This window comes from Prenolepis imparis, unplaced genomic scaffold, assembly GCF_030444845.1.
Source record: "Prenolepis imparis isolate NDT839.2.m4 unplaced genomic scaffold, iyPreImpa1.0 SCAF_8, whole genome shotgun sequence".
NCBI lineage: Eukaryota > Metazoa > Arthropoda > Insecta > Hymenoptera > Formicidae > Prenolepis > Prenolepis imparis.
The window spans coordinates 11,719,643-11,746,945 of NW_028141166.1; the positions used below are offsets into that span (position 1 = coordinate 11,719,643).

Consider the following 27,303-nt stretch of genomic DNA (forward strand, 5'->3'; position numbering starts at 1 on the left):
GTTTCGCCCCGAAACTCCGACATAGACTTCCGCGTGTTCAGGACACCACCACTCTCTATACCGAGACCGTCCACGTAGATCGCGATTGATCCCAATACACCGTGGGGGAGATCACGAACCCATGATTGCCCTGCGAAACGTGGGAATTCCGCGGGGAAGGGCTAATGTGCGGAATGTACCCGAGTGTTTGGCAGCGAGCCGGCTGATATTCTTCCTGAATGTGTAATAAATGAGCCGTTGGATGTGGAATAGTGAAATATAAATATAGCATTTATTCTGCGGGGTAGACCTTTAGAAGTTTTTCGGTATACAACGACTATAAATAATATCGCTCATATACGAACATGTGTATATATGCCCCATATAAAAATAATGATCATCATAAAATATTTCATATAAAACTGCTTTCTTTCACTTTTCTTTATCCTCTGTTATCTTTATCTTAATATTTATCTAAGTTTTTTTTATTTTTTTAAAAGATATACTTTTAATGTGTTATGAAAAACACAATTTTTGAAATTCTATATAAGTCATATTAAACATGTATACAAAAAAAATATATATATATATATTCGTAAAAATTTTATTTTTATATACTTTTTTACTTGTAATGCATATACATAAATATTTGTGCCAATACTTCGTTCAATAATTTATATATTTTCATCATAATTATTTAATCTCATAAAGAAACTATTTTTCTTATATTTTTGTGTACTTAATATGTTTGAAAAAAGATTAAAGAAAAATGTACTTCTCTTGTATAAAAATTGGCAAATTAAGAAACGTTACTGTGACAAATAGTTACATTAATGTAGGTTTTACTTTTACTGCACATCATAAAAATACGAAGAAACTAATTTCAAGCAAAATATGGCTCATACTATTAAAAACGTCTTACAAATGTATATTTTAATTTATAAAAAAATAAGAGTTCTATAAATTTTTTTAAGTTAAAATTAATTAGGGAAAAATTAACTTTTTTTAAAAAATACTAAAACGCATAATTATAAGATTCTTCTCTGTAATAATATTACATGCTGCAATTTTCATTTAAAATCTATTTTTTTCTAATACATTTTGTGTATTCTTTATATTCTACTGAATTTTCTATATAATATATGAATTTGTATGCGTATGTATTTTACATGTAAAATATTGTATTAAACGATATATATATACGTATTGTAAAAGAAAGATCATGGTCTGTTAAAGACACATCTAAATGTATAATAAATGCAAATCTTTTCTTAATTAGCAATTTATATCAGCCATTGATAAGCCATGTTAAACGATTCAGTATAATTTTACGATAAATTAAAATAAATTAAAATAGCAATAATTAATTTTCGTCATAATACCGGTGACGACAGTATAAATTCCTATATACTTTGATATACGCTCGCGTACCAACTATACGCGTCACAATAATTTCTATTCGTGAGTTCGTACTTATGTTTCTCAAGGGATGCCATATAACGCGTTAACGCATTAACTCGTAGTTAGAATATATATCCTTGAGGATTACACCCTTCCTCCCCTTCCTTTCAGGAAGATACAATGTCCGTGTAAGGCTATGCCATGTTGTGAAGGAACAAGGCAGGAATTCAAGCAACAAGCATCATCCGAGAATACTATTATATGTACGAAACAAAAGACAATGACAATGTTGACATGAGTAAACTATGCATAAGCCTTCATCTAACAAAGATCGGTGAAATTGCGTGTTGCTTAACTACTCTAAAAGTGATTTTTGGTTCGTACATTTATAAATAATGAAAATCTTTCTTTTACAATATTTTTAATTCTTTTTTGAAAGAAAACTATATGTAGAGAACATATATGTATATCTTTTCATTTTGTCGAGGATAAATTCCAAAATCTTATGAATTACTTAGAGATAAGTAGGAAATATTTCCTGATGAAGTAAACAAGTTGTAACAATAAAAATACAGACTGTATTGTTCGAAGTTGCGTCGAAAAGTAACACAGTACGACTTATATAATAGCACCCATTTATATGCCTCAATAGAACGATAGAGTTCTGTAGAGGAGCACAAAATTGCAATGTCTATCTGCGAAGCTGTAGATAGAGGGGTAGAAAAGAGAGAAGGGAGGATAAAGTGGAACGAAAAAGACGAATATCGATCCATGTGGGGTTCGCGAAAGATCGTGGCTGCATCTCAAGAACATTACAGGAGGAACACAGAAAAAAAGACGCCGGCAAAGACGTACGAACGTCCTCCATTGCTCCCTTCAGAGACTTTTGTTTTCGACATCCTTAATGCACTCTCACCATTTTCTAACGACGCCGGCCGGGAGAGTAAGATTCCTACGAAAGACTAATGCATTTTACGGATCACCGCATTCAAAAAACTGAAATCATGTTTGATTTTGAAACCGATTAGAGAGTATATGAGCCAAAAAAAGACACGAATATATTTACGTAAATATTGAATGCCGAGATAGAGAATAAAATTAAAATTTTATTTATTAATATATATGTATTTTGAAATTAAAAATTTATATAAGACGCTATTCTAATTATCAATATAATACTGACTATTAGAGTTTGTAGAGATACTTAATACGAAATTTAATTTTCTCATTGTCAGTAAAAAGAAAATACAAAAAATATATATAATTCTTCTTTCTTTTTTTTATTTTTTCATTAAACTGAATTAATCTAAATATTGACAATAATTTCTAATTGTGGCTAATGATCGTATAATTCATATATCCAAATTGGTTGCAGTGTAGGTTATATTTGCGGAAAATTATCTAATCGCCAGGAAACATCATATTGAATTATAGTTTTAGTTAAACGCGTGTTATCCGATGGCAAGAGGCTTTGGAATTGCTATAATATAAACCAACCGTTGTGGCTGGAAGATGCCATAACCCTTCCATGATGGAATCCCGGAACTAATCTTTGAGTGTACGATTTTAACTAAGTTCCATGTCATAACGAGCACAAGGTTCTCGCGCGACATCGCGTAACCATAATGCAAACTCTGAGATATAGCATAGTCCACTAGGAGAAATTCCAGTTTCTCTGCTAGTCACTGAAGCTAATTAGCAAAATACCAATAGCACCGGCTGACTTCCGTTCATGAATAATTGCGCGCAATGTAACAATTACGTTTTGGTCGCATTCAATCTCAGAGACTCAATCTTCTAACTAGATATTAATTAAACAGAATAATATATATTACAGGAAAAATTAATTTGTAATTAGATATATATTTAATTATTAGTAATAAATGCATTTTTGATATAGAAATATAACATAATTGATCGCAGAACTTCGTATTAAAAAATTTTTTTTGCAGTTTATCGAGCAATTAAATGCAGAATGGAACAAAAAATATATTTAAAAGTTATTGTTAAATCATTAAATTATATTGCATTATATATTTTATATTGTGCATTATTAAATTACATAAATATATTTCTTTTGTATTAATTTTATCTTGATATATTATTTGGAATATTAATATCCATTTTTTTAATGTGTATGTTTATTAATAAGCATTATAGTATTATAAGCATATAATCTACTATATTGATAATTTTCAAAATATATATTTTATTTAAAATTATATATGTCTAAATACTCTGTGCATTCACAAAAAAAAATATGTAAAATTAATGTATATCATAAAGCTATGCAATTGCACAAGTTTTCTACATTTTAACCTATGCAGTCTATATGTGCATGTTTGACCAACGATTTTAAACGATTTTATAGTTGCTAGGAAATATGTAAATATAGCTCGACTATCAAATCTCGTATATAGAATCTAGTCAACAAATCTAGAATAGATAAAAGGCAAAATGTCTATCAACTATCAGTGGCCTCACATCAATTTCGAATCCTACATTGGACGGTTTCACACATTATTATTTTCGTATCGATTGGTCAAGTTTATATTGTATGAAGTTTATATAAATTGCCTCTACGCGATAGTACAAATATCGTTCATCCACTCAGGCAAAAGTAATCAACTCGCTAAATGTATTCATCTCAACAAAGACCACTATCGGCGTCTGCACCGCTATTTGTAATCGCTTGTTCAAATGAAAAAGTCAGTGGCATGAAGGGACACGGAAAAATCTGAGAAAAAACTGTAAAATTTGAATTTGAAACCAGCGGATGACATCCAAAAATGCTAAACTCGCAAACTAATTAAGAAAATTTCGTAGAAGTGACATTGTTAAAATTACGCGTCTCCTACATTTGGATATTTCTTTTACATAAGTTTTTATACATATTGATTAGCTTTATAAATTTATGTAGAATTGCGCAATATACACGTCGATATATATATATATATATATATATATATATATATACATATATCAATAATTTGAAGAAATATATGCGAATAATTTAGCAATAATAAATTTTAATTTTTTTTTCTTTCAAAAATATGTAATATTTACCGACAAATTACATTATTAAATAGTTTTAATATGTTCAATTAAATTGTGATACTCTGCAGAACATAATATTTCGATGCATCCGATGAGAAGTACATTTCTCGTTACATTCTTGAATTATTAATTTCAATCCCTATTACTGATAAAATCATCAGCATATTTTAATAAAAGGAATCAGTGTCCCTACGATGGCTTCTATAAATTTTAGTAAAAAAGATATGATCAAAGGGACATTCTGTAACATAAGGGTCAGACAACTCAACATATAATATTGGGGATCCGACGGTCAGAACCGAACGGTCGTCAGCAGTCATCGACCCTCGACTTACGGTAGTTGACTTAGCAAAAACACGATTGGCGCTTCTCCTTGGGATGCTCGACAGAAAAGACGACTCTTAAATCCTTGAATGACATTCGTTTTGCCGGAAGAATAGTACTTTTTACCGAACGAATCTCCGACGATTTTCGGAATTGCAACCGGTATATGTTTTCGAAGAACCGCAATATTTTGATCTTCCGACGACAATAAAAGTTTTTAAAGAAATTTACTCATCAATTATAGATATCAAGCAACGGCAACGCCATTTTATGAATTCATTCACGGCATTTTGTACGCAGCAAACTTCATTAAAAGTTTCATACGGCTCGTATTATTGATGAAATTGGATGTAAATACAGTCCGACGGTGATAGAACGCCGGTCTTTTGCGCTTTTTCCGCGAATTCATTTACATGTGATTTCGATAGAGACGGAAACTGCAATATTAAGCTTTTAAAACTGTGTTACTATGTATATACACGTTAACTGAAAGAGAGGGCTTTAGTATATATATATGATCGGCGGATATATTTACCATAAAATATTTCGTTTAGTAAAAAATATGATATTTTTGCACGTTTTTCTTTTTGCAGCAGCTAATGCCGTAGCTAGAAATAAACTATGAATAAAGATTTAGAGTGTAGATTTATACATAAATTTGTAACATGTTATAACTGCATTTAAATTAAATATTATTATAGCAATATGTAATAATTATGCATGTCATAATTTTTCAAAATTTTGCTGTTAACGCAATATTGCAAGTAATTATAAGTTAAATAAACGACGCTACCTATACCTATATAATAATAATAACAATAATAAAAGATATTTAAAAACATTTTTTTGTTTACGTTATGTCAAAACTGAATATAAATTTTTATTATGCGAATAATAAAATTACGCCTGATATACAATGTTACTTATTAAAAACATAAAAAAAATTTATTACGTAGTTGGTAAAAAGGCCTAGGGGGATAAGCGTGTAAAAGTTGCCCCCACACGTATCAAGTTTAGATTGACACCATAGATTGGCATCTATGTAACTAAAAAATCCTGCAAATATTAACCTTAAAATTACATTTTTGTAGGAGTTATGGAGGGAGAAAGCAAAATCAAAAAAGTGGTTTTTCTCGAAAACGGCTGAACCGATTTTTAAGAAAAAAATATATGTTATAAACATCAATGAGACTATTTTTAAGAATAAATTTAAAAAAAAATTCTGACAAAAATACGGGTAATGAGGTTATGTTTTAGAGATACACCTCTAATTTTTTGTTTTAAATAAACCTTGAAATGTCTACTTTAACATATATTTTTTCCAAATTTTTCATAGAGGTCACTTCATGGCGAAAAATGATGAAAATCATGCATGTGGCGCGGCTGCAGTACGGTTTTAAACTTTTTATCGGGGTGCTTTATTAGTGTGAATCCCCCTTGCCTCTCACAAAACGGGGTGCTTTTTTAGTCTGAGTCCCCTTGCCTCTCAGAAAACCGGGTACTTTTTATATGAGTCGAGATTATTTTTTTAATCTTCATCACTATCACTCTCAATTACTGGAATGTAATTGTTTTTCTTGAATACTTTGCTGAGTATTTCCGCTGGTTTAAAAATTTTTGATAAGTACCTAGCATGAGATAAATAATATACCACTGCAGCAATATGGGAGCAACAATCAACAGTTCGTTTTCCATTGGCACATTCACATGTATAATGTGTCAAACCAGAAAAATCAACACTGTTAGGCTTATATCTTAAGAAGCACCTATATGCTGTTCGAGAAACATGACGAGATGGAACTTTCAATTTGAGTACATTTGACTGATCTTTAACATACTCAATTTTTAGCTTACCATCTTTGTCAATTATTGCTGCCAAATATAATACGGCTTGACCGAGTTGGTATGAACCGGTGAATAAGATTTTTAAATCTCTTTCTGACATTTCTGGGAAATCTAAAATGTCATCTGATGTAACACTTTTGAAAGGTAGCTTTCGACGTAGCCAACCATTTTCTTTTACCTCAGCCGCCAAAGTATTCTGCACATCTTTTTGACTATGCATTCTCTGTAGAATGTCATCAAAAGTGTCTACATCAGAATGAAATCTTTTTCCAAAGGTGTTGTTGAAAAACGACGCGATTCTGAAGTAAGATCCAATTTTCGGTATAAACTTGTTGTCAACTTTATGATCCAAAAGGCGATATTTTTGTTTAAGCACATCGTTTCTCAACAACACCTTTGGAAAAAGATTTCATTCTGTACATGTAGACACTTTTGATGACATTCTACAGAGAATGCATAGTCAAAAAGATGTGCAGAATACTTTGGCGGCTGAGGTAGAAGAAAATGATTGGCTTCGTTGAAAGCTACTTTTCAAAAGTGTTACATCAGATGACATTTTAGATTTCCCTGAAATGACAGAAAGAGATTTAAAAATCTTATTCACCGGTTCATACCAACTCGATCAAGCCGTATCATATTTGGTAGAAATGGTTGACAAAAATGGTAAGCTAAAAATTGTATGTATTAATATGTATGTTAAAGATCAGTCAAATGTACTCAAATTGAAAGTTCCATCTCGTCATATTTCTCGAACAGCATATAGGTGCTTCTTAAGATATAAGCTTAACAGTGTTGGTTTTTCTGGTTTGACACATTATACATGTGAATGTGCCAATGGAAAACGAACTGTTGGTTGTTGCTCCCATATTGCTGCAGTGGTATATTATTTATCTCATGCTAGGTACTTATCAAAAATTTTCAAACCAGCGGAAATACTCAGCAAAAAGTATTCAAGAAAAACAATTACATTCCAGTAATTGAGAGTGATAGTGATGAAGATTAAAAAAATAATCTCGACTTATATAAAAAGTACCCGGTTTTCTGAGAGATAAGGGGACTCAGACTAAAAAAGCACCCCGTTTTGTGAGAGGCAAGGGGGATTCATACTAATAAAGCACCCCGATAAGAAGTTTAAAACCGTACTGCAGCCGCGCCGCATGCATGATTTTCATCATTTTTCGCCATGAAGTACTTCTATGAAAAATTTGGAAAAAATATATGTTAAAGTAGACATTTCAAGGTTTATTTAAAAAAAAAAATTAGAGGTGTATCTCTAAAACAAACCTTAAAAAAAATTTTTGAAAAATTCAAAAATTTTTTTTTACCCGTATTTGTCAGAATTTTTTTTTAAATTTATTTTCTTAAAATAGTCTCATTGATGTTTATAACATATATTTTTTTCATAAAAATCAGTTCAGCCGTTTTCGAGAAAAACCACTTTTTTGATTTTGCTTTCTCCCTCCATAACTCCTACAAAAATATAATTTTAAGGTTAATATTTGTAGGATTTTTTAGTTACATAGATGCCAATCTATGGTGTCAATCTAAACTTGATACGTGCGGGGGCAACTTGTACATGCTTATCCCCCTAGATAACTGCGTTATAAGTTCCCTAATCGAAATACGTGCGCGTTTAATACAATCAACATTGCGTGAGATCTACTTTACAGAGGCACGATATATCACCGAAGTTTTGCTCGGCCAATTTCGCACCCGAGATTCCGCCCACTGATTTTCCGTTTCCTTCATTCAAAATATATATCGCTGAGTTTTTCATCTGGCATTTGCCGTATTCATTGGCCGCGTCATTGGAACGTTAAAACAAAATTCGTATTCGTCTTAACGTTTGATATAAAATAAAATAATAGCAGAGCGATCGCCGAATGCGCGATCCCGATTAATTTAATTGTATCCATTTGAAGTCACATTTCTCTACTAAATTGAATCGATTCTTTTAATTTTCCTCAATACATTTGCGTTTTAGTAAACGAACAACGTACCAGGAATTTTTTCATTTTACGCTTGTATTTTGCCAACAGGATATTGTGTTGCAGCGAAAATTTGTAAAATATATGCGCATGCGGATCTCGCAAATTTTTCGCCACTTTCTTATCCCTTGATCTTTTATTCATCTAACTCAATCTTGTCGTTGAACTTCGTCACATAACATATAACAGTGGCATGTGTAATATCGCTACTTTTATAGAGATCGCTCGATTATCTTCAGCATTTTACCTGTGCATGCGCGTTGAATGCATAAAAAGAGTCGAATTATTTATACGAATATAAATGTGTAAATAGCAGATTTTGCCGGCAAATTATAGCAAAGCTCTTATTAGCAGCGTGTCATATTTTTCATTTATATTTTTTTTATATTTATTTTATATATATATATATATATATATATGTGTGTGTGTGTGTGTATATGTGTATATGTGTATATGTATATACATATATTTTTTCATATTTTTTAAATAAACTAAATAAATGCGTAATATTAATCTAATTCAAGAGTAGTTAAAAATTACGATTATATACGTTATTTGTCAGAGTTATTTTTATTCAGATATCTGTATTCACATATAACTAAAAGATATTTTATTATAATAAATAGACTACATGTAACTGAAAATAAATATTCCGTTTTCTGTAAATATTTGAAAAAAATATACGCTGCATTATAAAATTTTTAAATTTTAAAATTTTAGTAAAAAACAACACATTTGCTAATCGCTGTGCAATTTCATTAATATTACTCTCACAATAGTAATTTCTAACGAGAAAATTATATCTTATTATATCTTAATAATCTCTTGTGATTTTAATATAGAATTATGTATTTTAATTTTAAACATTCTAAAAATGCAAATCGTGAAATAAAAATTTATATAAATGTTCAATAATACAAATGGATTAAATATTTCAGCAAAACCGAGAAGCTGTTTTTTCTACAAAAAAAATAATAAAAGTAAGTGATGAACGTTTATAAGTGTAGTCAAAAGTAATTTTGCATCTACTTTACATCTATATATTTACAGACTTTCCGCCGCGTGAGCAAAATCGCGACGTAGGAAAGGGCGTGGTCCCTTCTATCTTTTTGTTCTAGAGCACAAACCGCATCACTTTCAGATGTAAACTAAATAAATAGCTTTCGGCTATCAATACGGAATTCATCGCAAATTGTTACATTACAAATCGACGAGTTTAACATGTCTATTGTTAATTCATTTATTTATTTATGAACCGCTCCGTTAACAGAGCCAAAATCTAACAACCAAATCGTCTAACAGTCAACAACGAAGTCGATATTGTTGTCAATGACCGTTAGATTTAATTACAAACACAAGTCTGTGAATTCTGCGCAATTAATTTTGCGACGATATATAGATTCAACTATTTGTAACGAAAATTAATTTCCTTCAATATTGCACTCATTATTATTTATATTAATTATATAATAATATATTTTATGTATTATATCTATGGCAATATTTTACACATATTATATTTTTAATCTTATTATATTTAACAATGTAAATGGAACATTATGAAAAAATTTCTTTAAACAACATGCCCATAACAATATTCTTTCTTAATGACATTATAAATTTTTATAAAAATGAAAATATGCCTATATAACAAAAAATATACTATATCACTGATTTCTTAATTCGTTTATCGCAGGAAATAAATTAGAACGATCTATTAAAATCGCCATGACAAACAAATACAAATTTGCATTTAAACTCGAAACATATATGAATATTCAAAACCAATACTCTTTAATTTCTAAATAATTTACAACTTTTTCATCGGTTTTTTTGTCATCTAGTTATTTTCGAAAGAGAATCTGCAATAAAGACATATTTTTTTAAATTTACATCGTTCACCTTGAAACTTTACTTTATATACTCTAGTTATGAAAAGTTACCCTATGTGCTATGAATTATGCTTTTACGGATATTCAAATATTGTCAAAATAAAATTTTTGCGATTACGAAATATGTTTATCATTAGATATATCAACATTTTTTTCAAAGAACTATTGCCAATAGCTACAAAAGCAATGTCTTGCCTATCATAAATCAAATATAGGACCAAAGTTACATAACGTTAAAAAGCCCGATTACCGCAGCGATAATTAATATGCATATTTAAAATTCCAGTGGAAAAAATTCGCTTAGTACCCATTTAACAATGTTAACCAATTCTACAATTATTCCAGATATGCATATTAAAACAATTATGATGGAATTTACTAATTTTAGTAAAAATATGTTAAAAACTTAATATAAAAAAATATTTTGAAAAATTAAAAAGTAATGATTATTTGTGTATTATTATATACACAAATTTATAGAAACTTTTTCCACAATGTTCCATTTACATTGTTAAATATAAGATTAAAAATATAATATGTGTAAAATATTGTCATAGATATAATACATAAAATATATTATTATATAATTAATATAAATAATAACAACATTATATCCAATATTCCTCTGTCACTTTTTAGCAATATTAATATAAAATACAAGCGCGTTCTTTAAATAAAATAAATAAGTGAAATCTGAATTACTCACTCATGCCTACGATGCCTCTCCTAGGTCTTCTCCTCCTCTCAGGTTGTCAGGATCATCAAAGTTCATTGATTAACACGCGCGATACTTTTAACGGCACTCCCGCACTCGTACGCGCGACACTTTTAACGGCACTCCCGCATTTGTACGCGCGATACTTTTAACGGCACTCCCGAATTTTACGTTGCCTGTAACATACAAATATAAAATCTAAATTATAGCAGCGTTCAAATTAATAACTATTTTAAAAAATTATTATTGGATGCGCCAAACTTTATATTTGGTGCATAGCAATAATAAACTATCTATAAATATATAATAAAATAATTTTATAAATTTAAAAAAAATTGTTTAAATAGAAATTTTTATAGAATTTATATAAATATTTATATAATATCTCTAAGTTTTTTTCTTGTTTAAATTGTTCAATTGAATGTACTGAATTAATATGATTTATAATAATTATTATTACAAATATTTATAATAATTATTATTACGATATTCACCTTAGGGTTCCTTCGCCGGTACCCGATGCCTCTCCTAGGCCTCCTCCTCCTCTCAGGTTGTCAGGGTCGTCAAAGTTCGTTGGCTAACACGCGCGATACTTTTAACGGCACTCCCGAATTTTACGTTGTCTGTAACATACAAATATAAAATATAAAATATAGCAGCATTCAAATTAATTTTTATTTAAAAAAATTATTATTGGATGCGCCGAACTTTATAGCCTATGTTACTCAGAAAGATCTAAGCTATCCACCAGTAAAATATTTTTTTCAAATCGGTTCAGTTTCTGAGATTATCCCGAACAATGAAACAAACAAACTTTATCTCTTTATATATTAGTATGAAGTATAGAAGTATAGATAACAATTGTTTTTCTCTTAATAAATAATAGTAAATTCCAAGTTCTACTTGTGTTTTAGTTACACACACACATAACATATATAACATTATATATATACAAGTAAATCTTAAAAAAGAGGAAATATGTATACTTATTGAATAATCTTTAATAATGTAAAACTTATTAAAAAAGCTTTCAAACACCTTTGTGATGACAAAAATTGCAAAAAAAGCGAAAAATAATTGCGTCGTCTTTATTCGCAAAATATAGCTGCGCTTAGACGACTGTGAAACAAAGCTGAGAATCTAAAGATAGAAAGTAACGCTTCAGATTTATCGAAAGAAAAAATATCTTCCATAGAATGACCTATGTTAATATCTTGAACAATAACGCTTATGGGAATAGAAAAGTATATTCAACAAAGTACCGAAGAAAAGATACGCGCACGGGTGACAAAAGAGGATTTCGAAGTTGTACGACATCGCACTATGAATCCAAGTGATACGCGATGAAAATTACCGCGTATAGTTCGCACGAGAGAAAGATATAAAAATGAATGATGCGAGAAGAATACGCGCGGATGCGCATTTGTACGAATGCTTGAGAAAAATTGAAAAATGTATTCCTACCAGGGGTACAAGCAGGCGCAATAATAGCGCCTGTATTGGCAATACCCGTAATACCTTTTCCAAATTTGACATAAGAACAAGAATAAACTTCTAATATGTATATCATGTTAAATAAAATTATTTGGAAATTTGTGCAGCATCTATACAATCTTTTCGAAGTCTTCCGTACGAAATATTATTCTATAATATATAATTTAAATCCTAAATATATTCAATATTTAATTAATTATTCTATTTTCTCTTATGACTCGAGATTTTACTGACAAATGCAACAGTTGCGATCCACGTATGAATTTATTGTTATTCAAGCAAGAAACAGAGAAAAAGAGAGAGAAAGAAAGAGAGAAAATTTGAACCCTAATAATAATGCATGTAAAGAAATGTTTTAATGCGTTATAGATGTATCTCTATGCGGGGCGTCGTTAATGCTCGCGGTTGTATGTAATATGCATACGTAACCGAAATCGCAAGCGATGCATTTTCTCGAGCTTTATTCCACAGTACTGGTGTATCTTATATATGGATGCGGGATAACGAGTTTCAACGAACAAAGTACTTGTAGAGGTAAAAGGGAGATCATGAAATTCGATATTAATAATTTCTACCACGAATAAATGCGCATTCTTCACGCTTATTATCATTCGTTTACATGGCTCTCGTACGAATATACAACCAAATATATACACGAGTACAAGCGCAAGAAATTTATTCGTAATACCACTATCCTTGTTACTGCATTTAATTTGTTTTTAAAGAAATTATAAGTAGCTAATAAGTTTTTAATTCTTTATTCAATAAAACGTATAAAAATATATTGAATGTATGTATACATATATCTCGTGAGGGATATATTGATATATAATAAATTTACATTTAGATGCATTTAAATTTAATGCAATTATTAAATGATTTAATCAATTCATTAATTATGTTTTAACAAAAAGGAGAAAATATTGCAAGAGAAAATTTTAATTCATATTTATGATCTGGATTTGTGAATTCTATAAATAATAGATAGAAATGGAATTATATTATTCAATAGAAATTATACTGATTTACTAATTCCTATTCATATGAAACTTATTTTCTTACTGCAATGTAATTCTTCGTAAAAAATAAATAGAAATAATAGAAGTATAAAAAGTTATATAAAAATATTATATATATAAATAAAATAAAAAATAACTCGCAAAGCTGGAGAGAAATTTTTTTTTTATTTTCTAAATTAATTTTGGTTCATATTTTATTAGTAGTGTAAGAGTGTTTCTAAGTCACCTTTTAGTGAGTCAAATGAAATCGGCCAAACCTCCTTTTTGGGTTCAATTAGGTCCATGAAAGGACACGGGTATAAACGCGAACCACAGTAACCGCAAGTCCACTATCGACACTTACAACTCCGATTGAATGACATACCCTAAAAGGAAGAGTATCTCTGTGCTTATGACCAACGTGCGATTTACGATCAAGCGAGCAAGCGAACAAATGACCACGAATTCGCCGCATTTTCCAATCCCGTGGATATCAAACTTTAATAAAGTTTATCGAATCTATATAGTGACATACAATTTACAAAAGATCATCTCACTACGATATTTCTCGACTGTGATCGCAATAGTTCCATATTGAGACATGTAAGTGCCGGTCTTCCATGAAAGTAGGCATGTTTATATGAGAACGCATGCGAATATCGTCGCCGCAGAGATATTGCCCGGGGGTGAAAAGCTCTTTGCTTCGCGAAGCGTTTCTACGATCCTTTCTAACTTGTGTTCGTGATCACTGTTTGATGATATCATTTACACAACCTTGCGCTGTTTGCATTGAAAATTTCTCACTGCGTGCTACACATTGATGAGAGATTGTCTCGAAATTTTTCTAAATTTTGAAACAGAGTTTGTGTGGTATTTCACAACGTAAAATGTACAGTAAGATAAGGTTTTAGAGATACTTGACTTTTCCAATACCTTTTTCAATACTTGAAGATTTTAAAATGTCAAAATTCTTAAACTCGTGTTTTCTTGAAATTAAATTTTAAGTTTATATATGTACAAGTATTTTAATCTTTAAAAAAGATATTCTTTAGATTTTCAAAATTTCTCAAATGTTTAATTTTTAATATAAAATATTGAATTAATATACATATATAGGTATATATATATATTTTATTTTATTCAATATTTATATAAAAAATACGTATTTATTGAATTTTTATAATAAATATTATAATAATTATTGCAATAAAAATTTAATCAGATAATTTTTATAAATTAATTTATTATAGTGATGTAAGATTAATTTATTATTTTATATAAGTAATATAATTCTTTTGTGCAAGAATCTCAATTTTTAAGCCATTGTATATAATGTGTTTTATCTTACTAAGAACAAATAATAAAAATACAAATTATTTCATAATTTTTCTCTTATTTATAGCTAAGTTTCATTCTTTTAATTAATACCGATAAATATAGTTCCTTCCTGGATTAACAAACGAGCATTCGAACGGCCAGACAAATAAAATTAATCTATCGCGCTTGTGTGGTACATACACTAATGACCGGCTCCAATGACAGATAATAATTTACATTCGCATTAAGCTCGATGAATTGATTCAATCGATTTTTGAAGTGTACGAGGAAATTGTGCGAAAAAGCTTTTCATTAATTAATAGAATGCAAAGCAAATCATATGTATTATAATCATAAATGTTATAGTATAGATTTCGCTATATACATATATGTTGTAATTTAAAAATAAATTATATTTCATAAATAAAAAATAATTTGATTAATATTGTTGAACTCTTTAAAGATTTATATAACAAATATATTCATTGTATTTCTATTCCAATTATAATTATTATTAAATAATTATTATAATTATTTATAAGTTGCATTGAAAAATTGTACAATAAAAAGAATTGTATATGTATAATAATCAGAATATTTCGTACTATTTTATAAGGGAACACACTATGCCAGAATAATAAATCATTTGAATGATAAAACTTTCAAATAGTGAAATGCTCGAAGATAATGGAGAGATTCTACTACGCCTTCTCGAATGTCTCATCCTACTGTCGGAACAAATTCCGACGGCGGAAACGTCGAGTATCTCCTCTCAGTGAATTATACAAAACCCTTTTTGTCCCTCAAACACATTGGCTGCCATCGAAGCATGTCAGAGTAGGAGATAAAACTCAGGTTAGAGGGCATTGAAACCAAATACGATGTGAACTATATTGATAAATTCATATTTGCGAATACGTTTCATCGCGTGTCAATTGTACAAATTATCATTTTATGCTGATAAGAATTGTGGTATTTCCGATTATCGCCACAGTCGCAAATGCAATCGCATTAATTTGATAGCAATTCACAGACCATCACGTGTATGCATTAATTATTTGTTTAACGATTGGGAATAGACATCGAATTGTCTCAATTGTGCATTAGCGATATGCGGAATACAAATAGACGTTACGTTAAATCCCGAGTGTTCCATTATCAGAACCTCCATTCGCGAACATACTAGTTGTAAATAATAAATCGCAATTAATCGCTCCTCTGGCACAGTTTCGAACTTTTAGATTTGTGAGGATCAGGGGGAATTAAGTGGACTCTCTGTTTTTATAACATCTCAAACGCAAAATCAAATAATTTTGTGAGCACTTTTCGTTTCGTTTCTATATTTTCTTTGTATTGTTGCTTGAACAATTTTTAATTATTTTATTTCATGACAATTCAAGGAATTCCTTAATAATTTTTTATATAGGTAGTTTTTATATAGGTAGTTTTATAACATTTTGCTGCATAAATTGATTAAAGTTGTATCACTCCTTTTTACTTTTTTGCTTTAATATATTGATAAAATACTGAATATTATATTGATTAACTTATGTAAATTTATCCAATTTTATTAAGATTAACTTTCTACGATGTTTAAATATATACCGCAATACAAATAAATAGATATGTATTAATAAATGATATATATTAATGGCAGATTGTTTTTGTATATTAGAACTGTTCACACACATGAAAGTGTGACAAAAAGTTGAACTAGAAAGTAATAAAATCAGACTAAATGTGAGCAGTCTATAAATTAAAATCTAACTTATCCTTGAGAAACGTAAAGCTAATAAATAATATTTTTATAAATAGCCCAATTATTTACAAGATTATCTAATATAATTATATTGATCTACAAATTTTGTTATCTCATCGACCAATTAAGTGAGTGTTATAACAAAATAGTTTTAATTTCTTCGCAGAGAAAAGCAATGTTTAATATATCATTTAAAAAATTACGAACTTCTCAGAAAAAAAATCAAAATCGATAAAAAAAGCAGCTGTTATTAAATAATAATTTCTCAAGTCATTGTCTAGTTTATAGGTGTTTATAATTGTGCCTTGTCTTTAATATTTATCCACCGAACTTTTACTTAGAAGAAAACTTAGTTCATATTTGAGCAAAGAAAATAAAACTCGCAATAATTAATTAACTACAGCCATACGAAATAAGTAAAAACAAAATTTAACCTGCACGGGACAACGTGCGCACGATGATAAAACAAAGAAGTGCATATTTAGTAGGAATAATAAGTAATTACTTAAAATTCTTCACCAAATAAATGAAGAGAATGTGAATGACATCAGTTTTCTGTAACCTCGTTTTTCGAGATAAATTTCTATAGACAGCACAATCCTGAAAGTTGTTTGTTAAGTTGCTTTATCTGAGCAATATATTTTCTAAAACAAATGGATCACATTATTCTTTTCCCGAAAAAAGCTTGCTTGTTCACAAACATATTTGTTTTTATATAAGTAAAAATTATTAAAAAATCTTAACTATAAATTTATTTAAATAATTTAAATTTGATAAAAAATTAAGATATTTATTATATTATAGATACATATTAATTTTTTTTTTTTTTTTTTTCTAGAAAATAAAAAATTGAATTAAAATTAAATTTTCGTGGAATTAAAATATCTCACTATTATCTACTATAATAATGACAAAGTAAAAAATAAAAATTTCGATAATCTGCTATAAAATAAGAATTTTCAAAAGAAAAATATAACATGTAATTTCGTAAAAATATTCTCATTCACATCTAATCATACATTTTATATATTTAATTTTTATTATTATAAAGTTTAAGTTATTAAGTTTATTGTGTGTTGAAATTATCTTTGGCAAATATTATACGTATAAGAGCATCGACGATCACGGTGTACTTATCCTATTGATCTTCGCTTGACTCTCGTGTAAAGCAGCAATATTGCAGACTTTGTTGACCAATGGTCCAAATATAATAGAACAGACCGATTATAGTAAGCGTTATATTTGGTATTAAGTTTGTTATCCTAATAAGTACTTAGTAGGATTAAAGCTTTTAATCGCTTAATTCCTTTCAATAGGCTTATTTGTTATCCTCTTGTATTAGTATACAATTAAGAAAAATCTTTTTATCGGCTCTCAATATTTAATAACTAAAATGTGATTCTTAAAATCGGCCACAGAGCCAAGCCCGAAAATTAATTTCTAATTTTTCGGCACGGTATCTCGAATTGAGATTACAACGTTCCATCAAATTAATAATCCTCGACTTATTACAACGGGAAAATAGGCGAGAAAAATTTTCTCGCCTATTTTCCCGTTGTAATAAGTCGAGGATTATTAATTTGATGGAACGTTGTAATCTCAATTCGAGATACCGTGCCGAAAAATTAGAAATTAATTTTCGGGCTTGGCTCTGTGGCCGATTTTAAGAATCACATTTTAGTTAGTATACAATGTTCTGATAATCTTAAGATTTAATTATTCTTATAACTTTATTCAAGTAAAACAAAACTATTAAGAAAATATTTTATGTCATATTTATATAAAATATTTTATGTCACTTTATTATTCGACCAATCGTTCATTAATTTATGTATGAATATGAAATAATATTCTGCAATAAATGTTCACGCATACCCTTACGTGATAAATATATTTAAAAATATTAAAAAAAAAAAAAATTTAGAACGAAAAAGAGAATATGTGTCGCGGGTTCTTTATAAATTCCTTTTTACAAAAATTTTGGTTTTTCTTTATTATTAAATATTGCCATGCACAAAGAGTTTACGCATACATATACATATATATGCTTTACAAATACACGCACATATATATGTATTTGTGTGTGTAAATTTTAAAGCATATATTACTTTTTACAAGATTGGTTGCAGCGAACAGCCGTTACTTTTGTTACATTATATATAGATATATATGTAGATTTTTTGTCAAATCAATTTTTTACAAAAAACTTTCCATAAAGCGCAAACATTTATATAGAGCAAAATTTAATATAGAAATCTAAATTTTTCGTAAAATGACATTTATAAAGAATCTGCGACACATATGTTTCTCACTTTTTCGTCCTAAATTTTATATTTATATTTTTAAATATATCCATCAAAGTTAAATCTATTCATATGTGCAACTTCTTGTAAAGTTTTTCCATATAGAATTAACAATATTTCTTAAATAGTTATTCGGTAATATATGCTATTCTTTTTTTAATATTTATCTATGATACAGTTCTTTCTCTTTGTCGTAACAATATTCAATATATCACGGGAGATTGAGGATTGCGAGAACAGTCGCCAATAAATCGGTACAGGAAGTTCCCAAATAAAATTTCGGGAACGTACATTCGGAGCGAGAGAACCAATCAATGTAATCGACGATAGAACAGTTAAATTGGAATTCCGACGTACTTTTCTATCAGTTCTCACGAATCCTGTGAGTTTCCAATGATATGGCAAATATTGCCCAGAATTCCGTCACTGATAGAAAACCGAAAGTGTTAACAAAAATATATTTCAATAATGCTTTTGAACAATCTCAAGAAGTGCAACTTAAAGGATAAATTATTCGCAATAAACATTGTTGCTTACAAACTTTGGAAAATCGTTTAAGCTTTGCTGTCCTAATAAATTATTTCATATTTTATAGTGATAGAACATAATATTACATTAATCATTTTACTATCAGAAATATTCTTCGATTGTAGCGATATATCTTCAATATTTCTTTTTTATATTTCAAAATAATAATAATTTTATATATATATATATATATATATATATATATAATAGCTACAAACCCTATATTTTTGATAGATAAAATGTAATTCTTTTTATTAAAATTCAATGAAATCTATTATGCATTTCATAAATAATCCCATATATGTAAGAGAAAAGAAAGACAAATACCTATAAAGAATATTTCCATTTGTAATATGTTCAGTATAACCGAATATAACAATATTATTTTATCTCAGAGAATAAACATTCTTACAGATTAGATATAATAATTTTCTCCAAAGAGTAAAAAATTAACGTAATGTATAAAGTATCTTGATATCCGCAATATTTTAGACGATTGTGGAGCTTGAATTATTTCGCAGTCGGGCGCGCTTGAAAGTATTTGAAAAAGCGAGAGACATTGCCGGCGATTTATATGCGCGGATTTTCATCGCATACATTCACGGAAAAAAGTGAGAATGCAGCTAATGATTTTTAAGGCGCGCTAATGATTCTATCATTTTTGTCACGATGACAGTATGCGCGCGAGGGACACCGATATTACCGATACTATGCGTTATTCAAATGTTAGAAAATAGTTACGTTAGTAAAATAAAAAGTCGGTTATGTACTGTATTTAACCGTATAAGATAAATATAAAAATTTGCGTCATCATAACAACGTAATTATGTATATCATCTTAATTTCCTAAGTTTTCTCTTTTCTTTATTCTATTTCCTTGTCGGAGTTTCAATGTTACTCTTATCCTTATGAGGTTTGAACGAACTGACTCGCGTATTTACGCTAAAGATGCAATAAGATAATTATATAAAAATTAATTATTAAATATAAAAGTTAATACAAAATTAATTATTAAATTATATAAAATTACTAAACCTAACTATAAATGGATATTACTAAACTAATTATTTGCAATTGGCAGTTTTCTCTTTAAATGTTAATATTATATCATATATATCATATATATATATATATATATATATATATATATATTTAAGAGATATAATTCCATTTATAAAATGACTCAAATTATGAATATGTTTCGCTGTAATCTACATGGCAAATTGAAATTACAGCAAAGTTACGTATCTCATCTCAAAGTTAATTCACAAGAGAGAAAATGTTTATAATATTTTAAATATTTTTATATAATTTGTATGTGTAATATTTATAATATTTTGGTAAATTTTTCACAACTATTAAATACGTCAAGACTCTATAATCAATAATACAAATTTTTTTAAACAATTCGCTATATATCTCTGAGATTCTTATCTCTGAATAACAAATCCTATATTATCACAATTATACGAGAAGCAGCTTGACAAGTAGGTCGCGTTACGTAGTTCCATTTGAGATCATATCTTGTAAATATACAAGGCAAAATGTATCATTAATCAACAAGACATTGATTAGTTCTCGTGTACAAACGCAACTTTATAGTCAGAATGCTCATCTTATTGTTAACACATGTAAATCCCGCGAAATAAAAAAATTGAAATTAAAAAAATCAAAGATTATAAAATGCATCATCACAAAGCTAAAAACACAAAGGTAAAAAAAACGATAACTATAGAATATTCTTACTTTTTCATACTAATTAAAAAAAGAGAGATATAAAATAAAGTTTAATCTAGTATTCCGCAATGAGAGCACGGTAATAAAGTTCAGTGATTTAGATAGACGGATCAACGACAAGACGCGATTAAAGTTCTTTCTTAGAACAGAGCGTTCTGATTTTTCAACCGTCGACAAACGCCTATGTGACGGCGACTTAATTAAAGTAATTTCTAGCGAGATGGACCCGCCACTATCTTAGGACGGAATTGCACGACGATCTCTATCTAAGAGGTAAAATTCGAGTCCATCCAAAGGAAGCCTTTCCGAGAGGAACTTCAGAGAGGTGTCGCGAAAGTAAAGTTTAATCATATCGTGTCGAGAAGTCAGGCTGAGGCAAAGGCAAACATTTAGATATTTCGTCTTAATTTATCACAGACGAGATCTTGAACGATTTAAAATGCATCTCGTACAGAGCTTTCATAGAATACATTCTCTTTGTTGATAATTTTCGGACCATATTTATCATTTGCATCTTACAAGAGCATTAATATGTTATTAACCTGTGCTTATACAGCAAATTTCAAAATTAAAATGCAAATGCGTTATAAGAAGTTGCGAATCGTTCACGTTAATCAAATAATTAAAATAAGTAATATATTGTAATAAGAATTGAAGCAAAAAATAATGCAAATATGTTGATTTTATATTAAATTAAAAATATGCGGTTTATTAAAAATATCGATTTTATATTAAATATTAAATTATTACTGCTATTATTTGTTGTTAATTCAATAAAGTAAATAAGTAAATATTAATATATAGGATCATTATGTATTTGCAGTGTATTATTTAAAATATAAATATGAATTTTATATTTTAAATAGTACACTGTAAAAATGTATGGAAAAAAATTTCAAAACTATTTTCCAAATTTTAAATAAAATTTTTGAAGACATCGATATTAGACTAAAATATTTGCAAATTCCAACTCCTCAGAATTATTCAACAAACAGAGTAGTGATTGCAAACTGTTGACAAGTTTGGCCTACAAAGTTGATCCTCAATTTCAACTTTCAACGCCTAAGGAAAAAAACTCAAGTCTCTTGGGATTATGAGACGCGGAAAATGTGGTGTCAGCGATCCAACCCGCGTTTTCTAACCGCGAAAACCGATGTCCTTGAGACATATGATTGCAGATAGAACGTTATATAAAGGTATAATGCGGATAAAGGTAGAGAGAGATGAGAACAATTATTATAAAATTTCTTAATTTCTGTGCAAAGTTTCCAAATATTTGATCACATTATTGAATAGATTTATAACAATATTTAATTAAACAATAAACATATTTAAATAAAAAAAATACTTTTATGAATTTATTGTTTTATTATTAATACTGAAATATGTTCATATTTAAAATAAAAATGTAGAAATGTGCTCATTTAAATTAAATTTTGAAAAATAAATCTTTTTAATCCATTGATAAAAAGTATACAGTGAGATGTGTTTGGCACATTTAATTCGCAAAAGAATACAATGTCTGAAATAATTCCAACGTAAATAATTAGGTAGACACGTATTGAATATCCCGTGCAATCGTCAGTAAAAGCACCAAGGTAAAGAATTAAATAAACAATAATATCAATTGTTAAGTATAAAAAGATTAAAACATAAATATTAATATAAATATATACGTATAAAATTAGTACGTCATTTAATTTTTTACGAATTTTTTGTTATAATAGAAAAAATTATTATTCTCTATTTATTATTATATGTTGAATTTTAATTTTGTAATTTAATGTCGAATGATCTAAAAACAGCATATTATATGTATACATATGTGTGTGTGTGTGTGTGTGTGTGTGTGTGTGTGTGTGTGTGTGTGTCTGTATTAACATATATTTGTTATATTATTTAAAGCTTTCGTATTATGTAAGTACCTACAATACGAAGCACAAAAAGGAGAGAAAGAAATGTCACTGATACATTTCTGTCCTTTGTTTTCGACCCAGAAAAAAAATATGATGAGATTTGCACGTGATTTTTCCTACGTGTTTTCCTATGAAGAAGGAAGATTAATTAACATCAGCTCCGGTGATGGCTGTGTGCATTTTCAACATATCGAAAAATGGATCTACATATGCCAGTAAACGGATGCTGCCTGCAATTCCCATTAATCTCGATTAGTCGGTAGATCAAGCATACATTTCCCATCATACGCGAGAAAAAAAAGGAAAACAGAGAGAGAGAGAGAGAGAGAGAGAGAGAGAGAGAGAGAGCTAAAAGGGACTGTGAAAGCGATGGAAGATGTGCCGAACAAAAACGGATATTCAACTCGCCATGGGGATTCCTGGAAAATCCAATTGCGGTCAGCGGGATCGACCGGAAATGGATGAAATGTAGGATCGAAATATTAAACGCCAAGTATATTCTTATTTCCCTCTCGCGATTACGGTTTTATTGTGCTACTGTATTTCAAGTGCTGGAAATGTTTCTATCGTTTCTTTTTTCTGCTAAATTATAACCGGCAATCTTTTGACGAGTATAGCAAGAAAAAGCAAGGGAAAAATCATTATCTAGTGATCCTTTTTTACATTGATTCAAAATTAACGTGATATTATGTTTTAATATTATATATTTTATATGTGCTTCTTATCTCCGAATCGCTTGTATCATCTGTCATGAGAAAGATACAGAAAATTACACAATATATATATATATATATATATATATATATATGTATATCTATATATAAGATACAATATTGCGTAATGATCCCAGGAATCTGCACACGAATTTAGTCCCCATCATTCTGGGACACCCTGTATATATAGATAATGTCGAGAAAATACGACTTTCGTGATCGTACATCTAATGCATCTTGAAGTGGTCATCAATTGCTTTCACTACCAAAATCAATCTTAAAAGAAGTGGACAGAAAATTTCCTGATCCAATACATTAAAGTCTAGGAAGTTTGTGCAGCCCAATAAGACTTTCTTAGTTGCACTACTTTGTTTCCTTCCCACTTTCAATTTCAACTCATGTTTTGTAACACAAATTTCTATTTTAGCCTTAAAAGACACTTTTATGTCAGTTCCTATTAATAATATTTTAGCCTCGCTTGTCGCGTCTATCTTCATTTTATCCATTCGTTTCAACGCGTGAAAACACGTACTTCAAAGACTCGTGAGAGTCCGAGTCCGACTCGATTACACGGTGTTATTCGCGCGTCGCCCAAGTAACTTCGTATCAATTAACACGATGAGCAGTCGACCTTCTCGCGAACTCTATTCTAGCTCACTGTTTGGTTTGAGAGCTCTGTTACAGATCTAGAAGACTTGGTCTCTCCGCTGCCAGCGAGTTCCGACAAACTTCGTGATGCGATTGTAGCCGGATATACGAAATATGAATGTCCCATGACTGTGTGATGAAATTAAATTGTTGCATAGCAAAAGGTTAAAAAAGATAAATATTTGAAAATATAGGAACTATTTAGAAACTATACAAACGATATCACGCGAATCCTACAATCAATTTCTCGGTTTTTAACTTCGTTTTTCGTTAATTTTTTCTGTCAATTAAATTGTACGTTTCTCTTTCTAGTACACATACACGCATCCCTTTAACAATAATTTTAGTATTTTTTATATTTATTCTATATAACTCTTTTTAGGAGGCTAATCTGCTGTCTCTAAAGAGAGAGTAATTATGTAATTAGCATTATATTATATATTTTCAAATAAATCACACACATTTGATATATTTTTATTCAAAATTTTCTTCCAAAAATTAAATTATTATTAATAAAACTAAATTGTTCATGTATCAAGAAAATATGTGATTGTATAACAAACATGCATTCTGTAACAAAAATGTTGAAATTTTTTATTTATTTTATGAAATGTTTTGGTGGCAAAAGGGCCATGTTTTCCTTTGTGCTGACACATAATGTGACAAGACTTGCCTCGCGCATATATTTTTTTTTAAGTATGCTTTATGTGAATACATATTTCACTGACGAGTCGCGCGACCATATGGTGGAAAACCTTTGATGTAACAATGTCGGAGACAATGTTATCTCGAGAATGCTGCAATTCGCTCGACATCTAAGGATCGTTGAACTTCTACTACGTGCAAGACTATAATTGTTCCCTGTTGCAACAACGACCGACAGGAATTCGTGGCAGTCGATACGATAGCAAAGTTGGGACAATCTATTCCGCACGAATTATTTTGCGATACTCGCGACGGCTTCTTTAAAGCTCCTGATTGTTCGGTGCGCACAATGCCCACCTTACAAAGCAGCTTTGTGAACGGCGTGGTTGGCTTGGCATAACTACAAACGGTTATTTCCGAACGAATTCTTACGTATTCGTTTAATACCTTAATAAGCAAACGAAGAATAAGAGTTTTTCATCGAAAGAGCGATATAATTCCGTTCTGCATAAATTTAATTCTAATTACTCTGATTTTTAAGCGCTTTATATTAGATGCAAACTTTCTTTTGTGTGTGTGTGTGTGTGTGTGTGTGTGTGTGTGTGTGTGTGTGTGTGTGTGTGTGTGTGTGTGTGTGTGTGTGTGTGTGTGTGTGTGTGTGTGTGTGTGTGTAAAACAATTTGAATGAACTGCAAAGTAATAAATTTTATTACAAAGAGAGAGTTATGAATCATTAAAGTTTGCGCGATTTCTATTAAATAATATTAACGCTCAATTTCTGGAAAGAGAAAAGTATTTTTTCTTTATTTTCATATTTTCTTTGTATAGTGCTTGGCAGCAGCAGAATATTACAAACCCCTTTTTAATTAGCAAACGTTCTCTCTTTGATCTCTAATTCATCTACATGATTCCGATGGTAAAAGATATATAAATCATGATTAATTATCTTAAGATAAAATCGAGCAAGTGGCGAGATCGCTTTTTAGACTTTTAATCAAGAGATGTTATGATTAACGATCTCTTACATATACGTACTTCGTTAATTTAACGCTAAAATAATTAAACACAATATATCCGTTTGCTCTGTTCGTTGACAAATATTATTATAATTAATTTATTGCGTTCCGTACTATATTAATTTTCGAATAATAAAACAGTATTTAAGTTGAAATAAATTTTTCTCAGCTATCAACTAAGAAAATGTGATGATGAGAACTGTCTATGTGTGTATGTATGTGTAATCGCATAAAAATTGCTTGTCACTTTGGATTTATTAAAATTTCAATAACTTTAAGTAAAAAAAAATTAGAATTTACAATTTTATTCTGATTATATCGGTGACGCAGCAATATAATATCACGGATATAAATCGGCAGCTAATATCAGAGTTTGTCGAAAGTCGGCGCTTTATCGAAAAGTTTTAAGCACGCCTCCGCATACTTTCCTCTTTTTTCGCTATTGTTCGTCGTACTACATTTTCGACTTTCAAATAGTTCAATACTTCGCCTGTTCTTGCCCCGCATATTATAGAAACGTTGCTCAATCAAAAAAGCTTAAGTTTGACAAGATATCTGATTGATTATTTTAATTTATCGCAGCTAATCTTTAGATAATTTGTGTTGATCCAAGTTTAATCGCCGTTCTATCGCCATTTGCAATAGTATTTGAATACTAATAATAATAAAATATATATATTGATATATTATGTTAGAATGAAAAATTATTTCTTATCATCATCAATTTTTTTATAATTGATAAGTGAGTCAATTTTAATAAAATTACAAAAGAAAATTCGACAAAATAAATTGCTTCCAATTTGTAGAAAACAATTATATTTTTAAAAAAGTAATATTTTACTCTAAAATACACTTATTGTAAATGAAAAGACATTTGAAAACAATTCTTGTTTATAAATGCGTGTATTTTTATCAGAAGGGAATGAGACGCGGATCGACACAGACAACTGTTGAGTGAATGCAATCAGTATCTCGATTACCACTATATAAAAGCAATCAATGATTGATAAACTACCTTTAAATAACAC

General features: G+C 29.3%; 1 protein-coding gene across 1 annotated transcript in view; it reads right to left on the reverse strand.

The window, feature by feature from the left end:
* Positions 1–27,303, reverse strand: part of Nmdar2 (glutamate ionotropic receptor NMDA type subunit 2) — a 208,911-nt gene that overhangs the window by 172,920 nt on the left and 8,688 nt on the right. Inside the window, exons 2-3 of the mRNA XM_083044909.1 lie at positions 11,696–11,824; positions 11,193–11,377 (exon numbers count right to left, since the gene is read on the reverse strand). The gene's annotated coding sequence lies outside the window, so the exon portion shown is untranslated. The remainder of the gene's footprint in view (positions 1–11,192; positions 11,378–11,695; positions 11,825–27,303) is intronic.